Source organism: Falco peregrinus, chromosome 13, assembly GCF_023634155.1.
Source record: "Falco peregrinus isolate bFalPer1 chromosome 13, bFalPer1.pri, whole genome shotgun sequence".
In the NCBI taxonomy this organism is placed as follows: Eukaryota; Metazoa; Chordata; class Aves; order Falconiformes; family Falconidae; genus Falco; species Falco peregrinus.
Genome location: NC_073733.1, coordinates 175,474 through 194,166, shown reverse-complemented (window position 1 = coordinate 194,166; position 18,693 = coordinate 175,474). Strand labels below are relative to the sequence as shown.

General features: G+C 42.8%; 1 pseudogene; it reads right to left on the bottom strand.

The window, feature by feature from the left end:
- LOC129785600 (ankyrin repeat domain-containing protein 26-like) overlaps positions 1-18,693 on the bottom strand; it is a 43,909-nt pseudogene that overhangs the window by 1,545 nt on the left and 23,671 nt on the right.

The following is an 18,693-nucleotide window of genomic DNA, read 5'->3' as shown; positions in this document are numbered from 1 at the left end:
GATTCACTCTAGAAAAACGTGACTTCAGCTTAAGCCAAGTGCACCCGTGTAGAGGAAGCGGGTTAGTTTTCTCTGCACTTGTCTTTTTCAGGCAACTGCATAACATTCTACACAATCTTTTGGTAAGCAGGAAATTTTCACATTCAAGTCTAAACTGGAAAGCTAGCAGAAAAACCTCCCTGTGCTTAGCACAGGAACTTGACAGCTTTCAAGCCATTACATTCAGGAGTTAGGAACACTCCTCTTTTTCCTTAAAAATGCCCCTAACAGTGACACATTACCTTGTTTAAGTTCTTTAGCGATTCTTTCATCTAGTTCCTGCCGTACCTAGAATTATACAGAAAATATAGTTAATACTTTAACAGTCACATTTTTCTAATATTAAACTTCTAAAACATTCTTAAAATCCACACATAATGAGAGAAAACCTAAAAATATAATTCCAAGTAGACACACCTTGGTTTGGGGTTTGATTTTTCTTGAAGAGAAACTTTTGGTCAGTCGGGCTGCAGCTGCCTCATTGCTCAGCAACGTTAACAAAACAATTTGTAACTCGCCAGCTGGATTATTACTGGGCATTTAACAAAATACACAGGAAGAAAGCAAGAAAGCCTAGCGCAGTTATAGCAGTGAAGGTACGGCTGAAGTTTATCATCAAACACACAAACAGGATGCCAGCTACACGCCGAGATATGTACAAATGCCACCCACAGGGACAAATCAGCCAGTTGAGGCTGGCTTCTGCAACTTCACAGAGAGAAGAGCTGCACCAGCAGCTGCTGCAGGATTGACATACACCATTTGTACAGAAAAAAGCGTGTGCCAATATTCTTTTCTCCACCTTAAGATGGGAAATTGAAAGAGCTCCTACAGATGACGCCAAAACTTCTTTATTGTTATTGCAAATACCACGACACACATTTATAAAAATATAAAAGCACACACAATTTTTTCTTGCAAACTGTGTACTAAGAAAAACAACCGCAGCTACAGCTTCTACGCAGCGAGTGCTGTGGGGTTTATTATGTAGCTGGAATCAGCCTGGATCACTGCAAAGGAGCACTTACGCCTCTTCTCCCCTAGAAAGTGGGTATTGTTACCAATTAAGTTATTCTCACTTATGATTCTGCCTTCAGAAGCCTTCACAAGAAGGAATCACATCTCCTAATTTAAGAGTCACAGTCCAAGCGCTATATGCTGTTGTTTACGTTTGATGGTACTTGCTACTCCTACATTTTTCCCATCAAATTTGTGACACACAGAAGTGAATTTCCAAACACGTATCATACAGCTTCCAGGGCTACGATGGCCATGAAGATGCTGCAGGGCTTGGACCTTGTGAGCTATATGCAGAGGCTGAGAGCTGCAACTGTTTCTTTGCTGGAGAACAGGAAAGCTCAGGGGGACCTTATCTATGCGTCTAAGTACCTGGTGGGGGGAGTACAGAAGATGGAGCCAGACTCTTCTCAGCGGTGCCAAGCAAAAGAACAAGAGGAATAGGCACAAATCCAGATAGAGGAAATTTTAACACAAGGATTTTTATAATTATTATTTTTTAAAAAATTGTAAGCATGGACAGCCACTGGAACAAGTTGCTCAGAAAAGGTTGTGGAGGGTCCATCCTTGGAGATGTACAACACCTGGCTGGACAGAACAGTGAGAAACCTGCTACGGCTGACCCTGCTTTGAGCAGGGGTGAGGTCGGACTAGATCATCTCTAGAGGCCCCTTTCCACCCTCACTCCTTCTGTGACTCTCTTGATTTTAGTACTGAATTCCTGGGGGAAGGAGCATTTATTTCATGAAATGAGCAGACCCACCTAGCAGCATAACAACAACAAGAAGAACGGAAACACTGCACAGGGTACTCGACAGGACAGAGAGAGCAAGAGCCTCAGGAAGGAAACCACTCTGCTTACCCTCACAAGAGCAGCAGTAACAGGCAGTAACTGCAAGGGTCAGAGGAGCGGGGCTGTAAACCAGCGAAGCGGAGGGAAGGGCTCTCTCTCCAGGAACACAGGGAAAGCTGGGACCAAATTCACCGGATCCTGCAGGAGAAGCACCCCTCCGTGATACTTCATTGAAATACTCTGTGCCAACAGAGCTGCATGAACAATGGAAAAGGACCCCCCAAATCTCTAATTGTTTTCAAGCAGGTACGAGCAGAAGCAAAATCCTGGGGAGAAAGGACCCCCTAACTCCTGAGACGAGACACAGGTAACAGAGAAAAGCCGGAAAACTAATGCCTAGACCAAAATACGGCCCAAACCCAGGACCAAGCCCAAGCAAAGTCGTAGTACTTAGTGGTGTTAGAAGAAACCACTTTCCCTGGTTTCCTGAGTCTTCACAATGACTAGAAGGTCCACAGGACCCTCCGCAACATGTACAAATCAATCAAGAGAAGAAAAAGGTCTTGTTTTCCTCTTATTCATTCCATCAACGTCTTTGTGATTCTCATCCATGTCTGAGGGAAGAGAAATAGGTGGAAATAAAGCCAACACACTGATTTCTGAAAAGGGAATGAATGAAGAGCCAGGCAAAATACACCTCCGAGGACCTTAACTTGCCTCCACTTTTCTCCTTCCCCCCAAACCCCCGGGAAAGGCATCACAGCTGAGTGTCCCAAACCTCCTGAGCAGGTACTTCTCACCTCACTGCACATCTCTTCAGGCGGTAACACACCAGGTGTTCATTTGCAGCAGGCACCTTCTCAACAGTTCTTTTTCAGAAAGTGGTGTTGACTTACTACTTATCCACACAGGCTGCTTTAGCACAGAGTAAGCTGGATCCTGTAAGACTCCGTGAAATGATGCTCCAAGTCTGGAGTACCAGTACTGTTCTGAAGTTGAGTTCCTAGACACAACTGCTGCGACCACCAAGAACTTTTTGTATATCAGAAGTGGCAAGGAGGGTAAACCAGCCTACTCCTAGAGCTCAAAGTTCCATTATAACAGATTAAATCCATAGACTATCATCTCACAGACGGTTAACTACCACCGAAGCCCTTGCGCTACACCTCACAGACGGTTAACTACCACCGAAGCCCTTGCACTACACCTCACAGACGGTTAACTACCACCGAAGCCCTTGCACTACACCTCACAGACGGTTAACTACCACCGAAGCCCTTGCACTACAAATACATAAAGCAGAGAAGTCCCCTGCAGCAGTCATTCTTTCACTTGGACAAACTAAAGTTCAAAATATGCGCAGTGTTAGGAAAATGTGAATACATCAGTAAGTTTTAAATCAAAACCTAACAGCATAAACAGACAACACTTCCAGTATAAAATACCATCCCAACATTAAACAATGCTGGCTGCAAACCTTGCCATGTATCTGGCTGCAGAGAAGAGAGAGGGACAGATTTTTGATGAAGGAGCTGAAGAAGAAAGAAAAATGGCCTTATGTTCACAGGTCTTCAGTGAGAAACAAGAACGTGGCCTACATGTAAATGAAGCAAGTAAAAAAGCTAACAACAAAGACTGCTACAAGAGTGCAGAAAGCCAAATCAGAAATGGAACAGAAATTGAAAGATGAAGAGGAAGCAGACATTTCCCTTCCCACATTAAACTGGTTTCATTTACCCACTGATTCACCCTGGTTGCAGAGTTCACTGTTCTTGTCTGTCAAGACACGCACGTTCATTTTCACCAGCCTTTGGCACAGCTGTTAGGATTTAAGCTTGACATTTGTTAAACCTAACAGCAGGACTCCAGTCCCAAAACCTCCTTGCAGCACTTGCAGGAGACATTCCTTGCCTTAGTCTACGGACTAAGGGAGCAGGTCTGAAATGCTGAATTGCTAGTTGCTACAGTCACTGTCTAATGACATGCACAGAATTTGTCAAGTACTTGTAATTTATTCCACATTACTGAAGCTCTAATACAAATAAAAACCACCAAAAACCCCCGAAGACATTTGCATGGGATTGGGATTCTACTGGTTAATAAGCTTGTGCCAATATGAACTTTTTTCTATTTTTAAAGATCCTTTTGCACTTCAAGGTTATTCATTTCTGTAGCGTATATATTTGATAAAGGGGAAGGGGCTATACTGGAATGGAACACATTTCTTTATGCTCTTTTAAGAATAACACGCTCATTTTTTACTGAACATGTGATACTACCATCTTCAACATGTACGGCTCTAAGTGTAATCACTGATAGTCATGCCTCATGTTTAGGAAAGCGGTGCAATCTTTCAAGCCTTTAAACACCAAATTCCTTAGTTAAGTCTAAAGAAGAAACTGTGTCCACTTGCTAGTGGAGCACTCCTTCCTCTTGTCAGCATCATTTACCAGTTTTTTCCAACAGCTGCAGGACCAATGATTACCATCATTTTGAATAATAGCAGTGTGAACTATTTTCACCTCTTTGCCCCTGAAGCTATTTCAAAGCTTGTGCACAAACGAAATTTACACAAACATCTTCCTCTTCAGAATGGCTGGCATGTTCCCTACTTCCAATAGCCTTTCTCACCTTGAGGAAGCTACTACAAGGAACACCAAATCTGCAGAGAGCTTTGACTAAAAAAAGTAGTGCAAAAGGACTGCCTGAGGCACACTGCAATTCCAGCTTCTTAACTCCCTGTCATTTAGAGCTTCAGTGGCAGAAACATTTGTCATCTCCAGCCAAGGCAGCACTGCGCATCCTGAATTTAAAGGCAAGGCAAATTCTGTAGAAGGGAACCAGGTTAGTGGGAAAACAAAGCTGAGGCATAACTGAAGTAAACAGTGAAGTGAAGAAAAGGCTTAGAGTCAGAGAAATTCTTCTGCTTTGAAACAGTCTGGTGAACAGACAGAATACCAGGCAGCACAACCAGCAAAGCATTTCAAAATAGACTAACACTATAATCTCTGATTTCTTCCCTCATGCTCCAACTTGCCTCCTGAATGGCACGGGACTCCTGCGGAAATGACAGCACAGACTGTGCATCTGGTGATTTTGCATTTGGAAACTGATTGAGATTTGCCACCCATTATTGTATGCAGAGGGATACATGCAGTTTTTCCCTTTTGTTACTTCCTGACTTCAAAGTCTTATGTTGCAATTCAATCCTCTTTTCTCAGATGCATGTTATGCACATGACATACTGCACCCGACTGAGAACAATTAAGCCCGCAGTTCTAAGCGAAATACTCACCTAGTCCTCTAGCAACTACTGCACCTCTGAGAACTCAGTTCCTTTCTTCTGAAGGACTCCAGAGAAGATCAGGTTTTAAGACTTCCCTGAATACACTGAACGTCAGGTGACTCGAGGCTACAAGCAGTGACACTACAATTAGTCTCAGTCGTTCCCTAACTGGTGATTACAGGAAGAAATACCATAAAAAGATGTGCAGCTGGATTTAGTAACAGGGAGGTTATTTTTTTTTCCTGTTTCTTCTTCAAAAAAAGAAACCACAACTGTTAAACCCTTTTCTTTTAAACTAGGACAGCTTTTTTCCTAGAAGTGGGATGGTTTCCTCCTTTGCCTTTTTCTTCTTGTAACATCTCGCTCCCGTCTCTCTCTCTTTTTTCCCTGCCCTCACTTGCTCCCTGTCCCTCTTGTTCCCTTGTCCTGGCTTTCTTCTTACTTCAGTTTTGCAGTGGATCCCTGAATTTCGCCTCCTTTCTGCTGCTTGCGTGCAGAATAATCCCTGCAGGTGGTACAGTACTAATTGCCTCCCACGTTCTTTAGGTAGTGTTATGTCCACCCCTCTGACACAAAAACCACATTCACAACGATACAGAAAAGTTCATCTCTTAACTGCCGCTGCTACGCACTACCTACACACTGCTTTGTCTATTTTTGTTTTGTTGTTTGGTTTGGTTTTTTTCTTTTTCTTAAACCAGGTGCAGTATGTAGACACGTTATTTTAAATGGATTCTTTCCAATGTAGGTGGGACCACTGAACCAGGGTAAGGCTTAAAGGTGACCAAATGCTTCTCACATCCATTCAACAACAGAATGTGCGAGGGACAGACACTGACTGAACAGGCAAGCTTGCCCATGCCTCAGTCCTATGCTAGGTGGGAAACCGATTACAACTACTGACATCTGTTTCCAAGTCTCATGATATCACGTTTACCATTCTGAGGGATGTGCTATCATGCTGACTGCTAATTACAGGGCATATTTTGACCAGAGGTATTGCAGAGGTTGCAGCTTTTTACCAAATTAGAAAGCTCTGTAGACTTCCTGAGGAGCAGTTACATATAACACCACATAGCAGGACCCACAAAATCAAATGCCTCCGAGGCACAGCATTCGTCCCGCACTCAAGTGAGAAGTAACGTGCCCTGTTCATACCATCCTAGTTTTGAAGCATCCCTTTGTTGGTATTGTACTAAAACCAGTTCCGGTGAAGAAACTGCTAGCATGAACATCAGTGAAGGGGGAAAAGGTGTCTCAAACAAAGAAGTCTGATGGGATTTTGCACTCATCATAAAGATAGCTGTTTTAAAAAAGGTCATCCACAGAATGGCTTGGGTTGGAAGGGACCTTAAAGATCATCCAGTTCCAGCCCCCCTGCCATGGGCAGGGACACCTTCCACTAGACCGGGTTGCTCCAAGCCCCACCCAGCCTGGCCTTGAGCACTGCCAGGGATGGGGCATCCGCATTAAATTTTACTGAAGAGCTTATTTGGGAGCTTCCTATGCCACAGTATTCTTCACCACAGTTTCTCTTGCAAAAGAGAACTTGCAAAAAAAACCTGTTACGCAGTTCATCATTTAGAACTCAGTATTTTTTGGTCTTTGAGCGCTTCTGGAAATTTTATAACCCTAATGACCAGAAGTCTTCATTTCTACCACCTAGTTGTATACTGGTTTGATGAGCAATTTGGTTTAGCATATTAGAGCATATGGTTTGGAACTAGAAATGGATTCTAACTTTAGACTGAAAAGCACAACCTTGCTTACAGATACTCTTCAACACTAGTTGAGACCAGTATTTAAAAACGCTTACCTTAGCCACATAGGCTTCAACTCTGTTTCTTGATGGTAACGTATTCCCGGTCGGGGTTAGGAAGCTTCCTCCTAGATTTAGACTTCTATTCAGTGCCAGATTGTTGCTAATATGTCCCAGTTCAGTTGAATACAGAACTGGACCACTGACAGCGCTGCTTGCAATTAAAGGTTTGCTTCCATGGCACTCCTGAAGGAGCTTAGCGTTGGCTTCTGCTCATCTCTCATTAGCTCTGAAACATTCAGAAGCATACAAAGAATTATCTTTGGTAATAACACTTCCGCAAAGTTACCCTCCAGGTCTTTGACTATTATCTGACTTCTGAAAGTGGAAGGGATTAAGAGAGTTCAAAAAAAATGTCCATAATTTGATCTGAGGTTTTTTGAAGAGCCTATTTCTAGGTAGCCACACTACCTGCAGGAAGCAGCAAGAGTTAACCAATTCTTTGGACTTCTCAGCATTAAGGCCTCAAAGCAGTCTGTGCACACCGTGTGTTTACATAGCTCTTCCTGAAAGGTACATCACCGGCGTAAGAACTCTGGGCTTCCCTTCCTTTCCCAAAGCAAGCTGAAACCTATGACATGCGGCTAAAATGGAAGCCATAAGATTTTTGTTGTTCTTCTTCATAGCACCAAATGCCGTTCTCTGAAGGGCCTATCCTTATTCAAGCAGTAAAGGACATGACATTCTCTTTTCTGCCGTACTTAGAATAAGAAGCGGAGATTAGAGACTGGCAAAAAGGCTGCCTGTTAAAACAAACTCAACTTCAAAAATATCCTATTAATGCCCATGATCGGTGGTGTTACTGCTGGAACACTGAAGAGAAACGAAGATAGTTCCAATGAACAGGGGGGAGCCTTAAGGTACTTTCACCACAAATATGCTCTCTTATGCATAATGCTGACCAGATGTAGAAAAGGTATTTAACGAAGAAAACTGCTTGAGGAAAAAGTAGTATCTTATTATCACGCCAAAAATGCATGGACTTACCCTTCCAGTTTATTTCCTAGGCACCTTCCATTTTTAACTTCCTCCAGATACAGGTCTTTGTACTTTTCCGCTTCTGCCTGTACAGATTCTTTTTGAAAAATACTGTCTCGTTGGGTATTTTTTATCCTGTCCAATTCACGTTCGAGGTCTCCAATTCTGTGTTCTAGCTGGCTTGTCAGCAAAGCATGACGACTGGCTCTGATTTGTTCTAATCTGTCCTGGGAGGCTGCCTGCATCTGAAGTAGATACACACTTTCAACCACCGCAAAGAAAAAGAGAACTCCCCTCGCCAGTCAATTGCACGTACCCAGTTTCAAGGGCCCAGCTCTATTCAGCGAGGCAACTGTGCCTCCTCACTGCCATCAGCGACCAGGGCAGAACCCTGGAACTACCACACTAAATGATTCTTTTCATTCAGAAAGAACCCCCATCTTAGCACTATTCTTCATCAAAGCTACTGATGGAAGAACACAATCTCTGTAGGACAGGGCATAGCATTCCTCAAAGAAATTATGGAGATGCCGCACCCCCAGCCCCCACCCTGCAGCTTTGGTGACTTCTTTTCTGAGCGTTGCCCCTTGTGCAATGACTAAGGAAGATGTGTATGCCTGGCTGTGACAACTCTAAGTTGCAATACCCATTCAAGGATAAACAATGAGAACAAGACCAGTGGACAGTGATACCCCTCCAAGAACTGCAAAATGAAATTCTACCTTGGCAAGTTTTTGATTCAGGGCCTGCAGGCACACTGCACGCACATGAAAGCATCTTGCCCAACCATATTCCCTTCTCCCACTGCCCTTCAGGAAAAACAGAAGTACAGCGTAACACATGGAATCAGGCACCACCCCCCGCCCCTAAAAATGACAACCAAAACAGAAGTCTATAACAGACACACATAAGAAATTAACTTACCTGCAAAATCAGATTGACTTCTTGCCGTTTTTGTCTTATTTCTTGTTCAGCTCACTCTTCCACCTCTCTTTTGGATTGTTCTATTTGGCTGCGATCCACCATGTTAGTCTCCATATGGTGTTTGAGATTAGCCACCTCTTCTTTCAGCTGGCTTTTGCTCTTCTCCAGTTTTTCATGGTTCCCACGCATGGTGGACAACTCCTCTCGCAAATCATGATTTTGTGCTTCTAGCTGCATGCCTTTTTTAGGCTCTATCTCCAGCTGCTGGGAAAGTTCATCAACCTGTAGACAGGAAAGGGGAAAAAACCAGGGAACTCAGAGGGATCTAAAATTAGTCAAATCTGTGAAAATTGGTAAAGGAGTTGGCCATCAAGACTATTTATCACAAAAGTGAAACCAGGCTCTTCTTTTAAAACAAGAACAGCTTTCACATAATTTCTGACAGCATTCCTCAGGTTCCCATCCTTCCTCAGTTCTGCAGTGGGTCACGGACCGAGAGGTACCAAACCAGCGGCATGACACCCGCAGGGCTATGCTGAAAAGCACCAGGGCTATTCTTCTGCGAGGTGTTCATACGATCATAGGAAATCAAACACACCCATACCCAGTTACATCACAGCCACATTCTGGTTTCATCAGAAAAAAACCATGTGTCACGCTTCAGAGGAACTGTCACATGCTGTCACACGGTCAAAGCTTTGTCACAGAACTGACAAGGCAAGAAACGGGTACCCTTCTCTTCCATTACGCTAAACGATCTGGAAGTAGCGGTTCAGAACACCGCTTTTGCAGCAGTGGTGGCAGAAGACAGTCTCTTTAGGTCAAAGCTGCAGTTTGTTTTCAAAAGATTTCCAGGAAATATCAGACTTCCCATAGGTCCCAATGGTCAACTACAGCTCTATCCCCTTCTTTCCCCCTCCAGAAACATCCATCGTCTATACCTATTAACCATAAAACATGATATCCCATCATCTTTTATTTTTAAAAAAGTGGGGGAAACCAGCAGAGTCAACACTTGAAAGTCTCTAAAATACGTAGAAACTTTACACTTATTTAAAATTGCCCAAACGTAATTCCATTCCCTGTCATTCAAAATAACTCTTCCAACAGGAACACAAATATGCTGCTAACCTGTGAACTAAAAATGAGCCACTCTCAAGGCAGTTGACTCGTTCTACAATAATATCTTCTAAAAAGGAGCATAACTTTGAAACACAGCTATCTCAGTAATGAGCGGAGAAGCAGCTAAAGGTCACATGCTACCGAACGGCCAGAGCAATGCAGGAGCGGGCTGGAAACTAGGACCACGCGTGGCAATCGGTTAGCTGAGGGGAATGTGCTCGAGCTTGTCTAGACAACAATTAACATGATGAGGCATGTTTGCAGAGCACAGGGGAGTGGGAGACGGATGGCACCAAGGAAAGGTAACAGCTTGCTGTTAATTGATGGCAGTTAACCACCAATCAGTGATTGCCTAGTATGCAAGGCTTAGCTTCAAGAACCAATTAGTTTGAAACGCGCAGCTTCTGAAAGTGTATAAAAACGTGTGCTTCTGTACAATAAATTGACATTTGCTTGCATCAAGCTGCGTCCCGTCTCTTCATTCGCCGCAGAGCAACCTCAAAACCATTTGTGGGTCTCTAAGACCAGGAAAGACGGACTGAGTCAGCTACTAGTAAGCAACAAGTTACAGGTTTTTTTCCGTACCACCTCACACTGCATTGTGCCCTGGGAAGCAAAGACACCATTCCGAAAAGCAAACCCCCACCTGCCTCCTGCTCAACTCGTGCCCGAGACAGGCTTCAGGGGGTGACCTTGGGCAAGGCCAACTGCACAGAGCTGTTCCGAGTGATGGTGGCGTTACTCCCCTCTCTTCCGAGAGGGAATGCATCCGTCGGAGCCCGACGATGCTGCCACGGCCTCAAGCTGCAGCCAGGCCTGTGCTGGGCCTTCACTGCTCTCAGCCCTGACCCTTACCCATGGACGTGACGGCCCAGTAGGACTGCAGACCTGCCCATCCCTATGGACCGGCCTGGTGATCTGCACTCTTGGAGGACTCTGCTTACTGTCCCCAGAACTGTCCCCAGAACTCTTCTGCTCTTCTTGGTGAGGGCCTGTGGGGCTGATCCCTGGCCTGTGTGGTCACAGACCCTGCCAGCCTTGCTGTGGCTCTTGCTTTGCCCTTCCTCTGCAGGACAGCCTACCCCTGATGTGCCCTCGCAGATACTGCTGTGTACGTAACACTTCCGTCTTTACCCCTAAGAGCTACATCAGTATTACAGTCGCCTACTACTGTGACCATAGAAGGAACATCAAAAAACAGCCAAATAATTTCAGAAATACAGCCAAGAAAAAAAGTCAACAATATGAAAAGAAGTATAAAGAAAGAACAAAGGTTTCACAAGAAAAAACACCACAATAACCCAAACAAAGCAAAGCTCACCTTTGTTCTTAATCTGCCAATTTCATTGACCACTTCAGAATACCTGTTCTTCACTTCTCCCTGCAAATTAAGCTGGGACAGTCCCCCTCTCTCCTCATACACCCTTAGTTCCTTCGTAGCTCTGCTCAGCAGCCTCTTCAACCTGCACAGCAAACTAGTCATGAAAACAATGAAGCAAAGGAACAAAACTGGACTTTTTCACATACTCTCATGTAAACAGCACAGACACCGCTTGCTTCATCTTTAACGTGCTTGACACACCAGGAATTACCAGGAAAAACCAGTATTCCTGCGCCACATACACTTGGAGAGTCCAGATTTCACCTGAAAAGAGGAATGAAAGACTCCCTTTTTCCCAGGAGAACTGCAGGGCAACCTGCACCTGCAGTTGTTTTGGCAGCCAGTGAAAACTAGGGGCTGGTGTACAGAAGTACCTTGCAAGAACTAACACGAGGCCGGCATCTGCTCACAGTTAGGTACACCTATTTTTACACTAAAGTTTAATAAAACATGACTTCTACGCAGGGATACCTCTTCACCACGCTAAAAAGCCGTCCCTCTTACAGTCTTTCTGCAGATCGAGGTTTCTTTTCATTTCTTGGGCCAGACGTAGTTCAGCTGGGCGTTTCAACTCTACCAGCTTCTTCACTTCCTTTCTTTCACTCTCGCACTTTCAAAAGAGAAAAGAAAGATTTATCACACACACAGAGCACAGGAAAACTACCTACGTACAGTCTGTGCATCTAGCGCTCTCCACAGAGAAGCTGCCGGACGTCTCTATCCGTTAGCCACGTTCCACAGAATGCCACGGGACGGAATTCCTGAGGATATTCCATCCCTTCAGGTTTCACATCAAACAGACCAATACGTAACTACAGAAACAGATGCCCTCGCTGAAGCAAAGGCCATCCTCTTCTAGACATAACAGGTGGAAAAGATGCTGGAGAACACTTTTGGCAGTGCCTCTGCTCATAGTAGGGATTACGTAGGTATGCACTTCATGGGAGAACATGGATCCATCCAAAGCTTTCATGGGATCTTCCAGCAACCAGCAGGCAGGGGCTTGTGGAGGAATCTGATCTTTTGGAGTTCTTCAACATTTTATTCCCCTCGGCCATTACCTCCACCTCTTCTGTGTGGCCATTTACTTAGCCACATGCTGGTTTTCCTCCTCTTGGTGTTTTCTCAGCCACACCAGAGGAGAGCTGGCAGCTGTTTTGACTTTGTACTTCCATTTTCCCTCTACAGAAAAGGAGAAAAGGGGAAGGCTGTCCCTTGGCAACTGGCAGGCGCTGCTTGTTTCCCAAGCACTTGTTCATTTACCCAGCATTCCTTCAGTATGTTTTTCGGCAAGGCTTTTAAGCTCCCGCTACGCTGAAAACATACAGCAGCTCCTCCACACACGCACTGGAAACATCAAGCATTTTAAACCTGCCCAGAAACCAAGGGGTCAGAAGATGACCACACAAAATCCAAGGAAGAATTGGGAACTGTGGCCTTGCTCGATGTGCTCAACTGATAGCAAACCACACTGGGAACTCTTCCCAACAGAGCCACTCCAGAACTTACACAAGGATACCCATCTAGCTTTTATTTGCTTCCTCCATGACCCCCAAACGATAAGGTACTCGCAGCCTGAATGGCAGGGATAACAGAAAACAATGATACGTAAGAACCTGACCAGAAGGTGCATGTGGTTCTCCTGGGTATTGGCTCGGTGCCTGGAGAATTTTCTGGGCTCACCTGTTGCAACAGTTCAGCCTTCTCCTCGTCCAGCTGAGCAACGCGCTCTTCAAGGTGGGATCTTGACTTCAAGTGCTCCTCCCACGTGCTGTGCAAGTCCTTGGATGTCAGAGCCAGCATGTTCTGCTTCTGCGTCTGTGAAAGCAACAGTGGCAGAAGAAAAAGTAAGGTGGCCGGAAAAGACAAGAGCGCAGGAGAATGCAGTAACTTACACAGAAACAGGCCTAAGCTCTCCTCCACCCATCCAAGACCTATGGCCAAGGTTGGCGTGGAGTGTAAAACACACCTTAGGAACCATAACCAAGAACAGCAGCTGGAGCTGGTGGGAAGAAGGAATACTCTAGAAGCGACAGGATGAGGTTACAACTTTGGGGGATAAGATGACATGCACACACACACAGAATCACCCTACAGCTTTCCTGCAAAGCTCCTCTGGTTCCCTCTATACTTCAGTTTTCCTAAGAACACTGCATAAGGTGGTGCAAAAGGACAACATTCGCTCCTGCTTTCAACAGCTACACTCAGATTTATTCATATAGTTACAGACATTAACTACCTTAGTTTTCACCGTTTTTTCCAACTCCTTTTGCAAGCGCAGCTTGTCTCTCTCCAGGTCACTGTGGTAGCGCGTAGTAACTTCAAGTGAAGCTTCTGGCATAGATTGCTTTTTAAGTGCAGCAGCAAGCTCCTGCTGCAGTTGTCCAAACATGCCCTAACGAAACAGTTAAATTAGCATGAAGAAAGTTCTAAGAACACGAAATACGCCTTTAACTTATTTTGTTATACGGTTAGACCTGTCTAGATTGAACCCAAAAGTATGAAATTTTGCCTGCCACCAGCAGGCATCTGCACAGATGATGACCTCTCGTCATCTTTCTCAGCTGAGCACCTTTGACTATCAGCAGCTGTTCATGAGGATTCCTGTTTCCTAACACATAAAAAAGGCTCAGGTATTGTTCTTCCTTGAACAATACACAGGAACACACTGCAATCGGGTATTTTTTTCTAACAAAACCCAAAGAAATCTGTTGTGATCTAAGAGCCACAGTTTGACTGCAAATATTACTCTGGTGACTGAAGGCAGGACTTTGTGTTAGATTGTTCTTTCTTCTGTTTCTTCACTATACAAATACAATTAAATGAATACAAATATCTGAAAGCTCCTTTGAGATACACTTTAAGGGTATGTTGAATCACATCCTCTTGTAGTCTTCTTACTCAGCTCGTTTTAGAAATACTGATAGATTAGGTTTACAAAAATCTGGATAGCTCATATATATATATAGCTATATACATATACACACACACACTCTCTCACATGATCTTCAAAAGGAACCCATTATTTTGGTAGTAAGAATACAAAGCAAGTCACAGTTTACAATGATTGACAGTACTGCTGGAGTGTGGCTACACATCATAGAAGAGAAAGCTTAAGGTCACCGTCTGACATGAACTTTGAGGAACAGGCAGGCCCCTCAGAACCCTCAAAACACATACAGAAATCAACAGCTGGACATTACTAATACTCTTCAATCTTGATAGCAGCTTACAGAGAACCTCTTTTTTCCCCTCTATAGAAGCTTCATATAAATCTGTCCCCAACCACTTCACTTCTCTGTATCTTCATTTCTCAGCCCTCGTGTATTGGATGGTTCCTCCTTTTATACCACTCTCATTCATGTCATCAGTGCAATACTTACATCAAAACCATCAAATACTTTAGACTATTCTATAGGGCATAACATGGACTAAGGAAAATAGATGGAAAAAAGTTCTAGAGAAGAATCACCTTTCTTGATCAAAGCTTAGACTTGGGTACCTTTTTTCTGTTCTCTGCTTAGATCTGAGGACTAATATCCCCGTTGCCAAAACTTTCCGCAATTCCGAGGGAAACATAACAAACCAGAACAAATGAGTATTCTTTGGTCCCATGCATGTAACTTACACCGGATACATTGGAGGAACAAACTAATTTCAAGAACGGACAAACTTTAAATTGTTCTTTCTACGCATATACTTTACCTGTCTTTCTACTACGTCAGTCTCGTATTTAAAGACTTGTTCCCTTAAATCAGTACGCTTGGCATTTAAATCCTTGTTTCGCTCTTCTATTAGATAAACTTGCTTTTCTGTATCAGCTCTAAGTTTGTTGAAAATGTCTTTAAAACGCTCCTGCCCATAATCCGCTATTTTTTCTTTCATGATCCTCTTGTTCTGCATCTCTTCCCATTGCTGATGGAGTAAAAAGGTTTTCACTCTGGAGCTGGGCCAATCGCTCCTGCAGGGACTCCTGTTTTATTACAAGTTTGCTTACTGGATCTTTCTCAAGTTGTCGAGCCTGATCACATTCCTTTGCCCGACACTGGCCTTGACTTAATTCTTTTTTGTCATTTCTAAAAGCAAAGCTTTTTCTCCGAGCATTTGCTTCAACTGGTGAAGCTCATTTTCTAGCCTGTTAGCTTTGCTTTTAGCTTTACACAGCTGCAGAGACAAGCTCTTGTTGGTTTCTTGCACGTCAGAGAGGTCACGATGGAGCTCGACTTGCAAGCAAAGGCATTCATCACGTTCTCTGGGAAATCTTCGTTCAGCATTGCTTTCTGATGACAAATGAAGTTCAAGTTCTTGAACTGCAGCGTTCAGGGAGGAACGCAATGACTCAATTTCTGTCTCTAGTCTGTCTTTGCTTTTGTTTGTCTGCTCAAGTTTGGAAGTCAGCACTGCAGATTCTCTCTTTACTAAGTCCAGCTCCGCGTTGAACTGAAAAAACATTTGTCTTAATGCTTCCTTGTGCAGTTTAAGTTCCTTTTTGAGAGCTTCATTTTTTTCTTTCAAGGTCTCATTTTCCTTTAAATATTTTCCTTGTTCCTCCTGGTGCCTAAGTCTTACTTGAGTGAGATCTAGCCTTAGCATAGCAATCTCATCTTGTAGTAACTGATTCTTGTACAACAGATCCTGTTCTCTATCAGTGCGGGATTCCTGAATGACAGGGAAAATGAATAAAGAGCCAATTGGGAAATGAATCTACAAAAAACCTGCAGCAATAAACTGCATTTTAACATTTCTAGTACCGAAGCATGACTTCAAAGATGAAGTTTCAGGCAATAAGCTACTCTGTGAACCCATGCACATGTACAACGTACGTACCCAACGGAAGTGCAACATAGCCTTAAAACCTAAATGAACATCCCAAATATACAGTTACGGTTTTTTCCCCCCTTAAACCAGCAACCAAAGCTTTTAAAATGACAGCGCTTTCTTGTATGTGCATGCCTTTATAATACTGCCTTTAAGGTTGAATTAGTTGTGCTACAGATCTGGTAAAAACAAGGCCAGAAAGGGTATTTTCCTTCTCAAATGTCTTCTGAACACTTATCCTTTTGTATTACTGAAAGTTAGCTATAAGACTCAATCACCCCCGGAATGCAATAGTCCTGTATATTTCCTCTTTATTGTATGTATAACTTTTTCCCACTTAAACACATTCACCCTACATTTATTGGGCAGCACAGCCAAGAACAAAAAGGCTTCAAGGCACTGCACATTCTTTAGGAAATTCAGTAAACTCTTTTCAAGATCTTTTTTAATACAGTGTTTATGATTGCTTTTTCTCCTCCAGTTACTCTAACTCTTACAGAGAGTTGAATTCATTGCTGAGAGTCGATCATAAAATTTTAGTTATGTGGAGGTGGCAAAGAAAGGCATACTTGAAGTAAGTTCAATAAGGGAATAACTAATTAAAAAATAAAAGCAATGGAAACACAAACACTGTCAAACAACTTTCTTCCTGGTCAACCTTGCCATAGGTAGCTAGGTGTTTCACTGCTAGAAAGCCTAAAAAGCGATGACAAAATGTCTATGAAATGGAAAATAACAGATAGGTTAAGAAACGGTGTAAATAGTGTCTTCTATTAGCTTCCGACTTGCACAAGTAATTCAGGTACATACAGGAGCGATGCTGCTTTCCAGAACTTTTAGACATAAGAGAAAACAAGAAAGGAATTTACCCAGGTAAGTTACACTGGTAAACAGTAAATAAACATCAGGAAACAGAAAAAGTTATGTAAGATTTATTATGACTTTAAAACAAACATGGTGAAATGTAATTTATTAGAAAAAAAATCTGCTTACCTCTGAATTTTTTCCGATAGATCTTCTTGTCTCTTCTTCTAGTTCCTTTTGTCTCCCAAGGTGGTTGTTCAAAATTCCTTCTTGAAGGGCTCTGGCCCTCTTTTCCTGAGAGCGCTGTCTCTGTGTTTCATCACGTTCCTCTTCAACCTACAGTAATACAATAAAACTGCTTGCATCTTAAGAAAAAACAGAGCTAGCAATACATCTTCCCATTCTCCCTTGCATACTTGAAAACATTTTTGATTCCCCACCGTTATGATAATCCACCTATAAATAAATAAATTTAAATTTTCTTATGAAAATTTAAGAAGGCGAAATACAGGATGTTTTGTAGTAATTCAAAAAAAGGTCAGGCTTTGCCTGAAATACAAATGAAACCTAAATTTTGAAAAAGGAAAAAAGGAATAATAAACTGCAAAGCAAAAAAAAAAAAAAAAAACAACCACCCAATTGTGAACCAACTGTACTCTACTGTTCTCAAAATTTGACAACTGTTATCCAACGCCTCTTCCGTGAACAAAGCGCCTCCTTCTCTAGGCATACTGGAATACAATTGAAAAGAAGCAGAAAATAAGACAAAGAGTTTAATTCATTATTTAATAGACCTGTTTCAAGAGCCTTCTCAGTGTTCTTAACTCCATTTCTAAATTCCTAGACTGTAACTCAAGTTTCTGTTTCTCCTCCATCTCTTTACAACATTGATCTTCTTTCCTTCGGAGGTCTTCTCTCCTTTTCTCACACAGCACTTCTACTCTGAGCCTCTTTTCTTCTTCTTGTTTCAAAGAAGATCTGGGATTTAACGGAGTATTTGAGAAACAAAAGCACTGATATAAACGTAGATATTCCACATGATGAACTTGCAGAGACAACTCAAACCAGAAAAAATGTTAAACGTTTTCAGAGTTCGTATTTTTACTGTACTTTTCAACTTTTTAAAGAATTCTAACTTCATTCCATTGTGCATGGTATCAGTTGTACAAGATACAGAAAAAAAACGTTGAGTGATTTATCAGTTATTTGTAAGTTTGTATAGGGAAACACACACCAGTGTGCACACTTCTATAATAAAATTAAAAAAATCCATCTTCATATTACAGCCATTTTGCTGAAAAAGGCGTTTGTTGTCTCATCAGATCAAAGCATCGTAAACTTTTACTATGGTTAGTATACATTTTCTTAGTATACTGAGCAGTGCCTACACATTACGGATTCAGTGACCAGAAGCAATACTGGTGAATCAGCACGCCACTTACCTATGGCAGACCCAACAATTTTTCAGCAAGCCTTCTGTAAGTCTAAAACAACTGCTGACCACAGGCAGGACAAGCAGCTTCCGTTTACTCCAGAAGGATGTCAGTGTTCAAAACCAGATTCAGAAATGCATGGGGTTTAAGCTGAATACGATTAAAAACAGTTTTAAACCCCAGTCGGATCTACCTCTGGGAGAAACTACAGCAATTTCATTTTGAAGCTGACTTACAAGGAAAGCCTTATGGAAGGTCAGCTTCTTTACCAACTGAAAC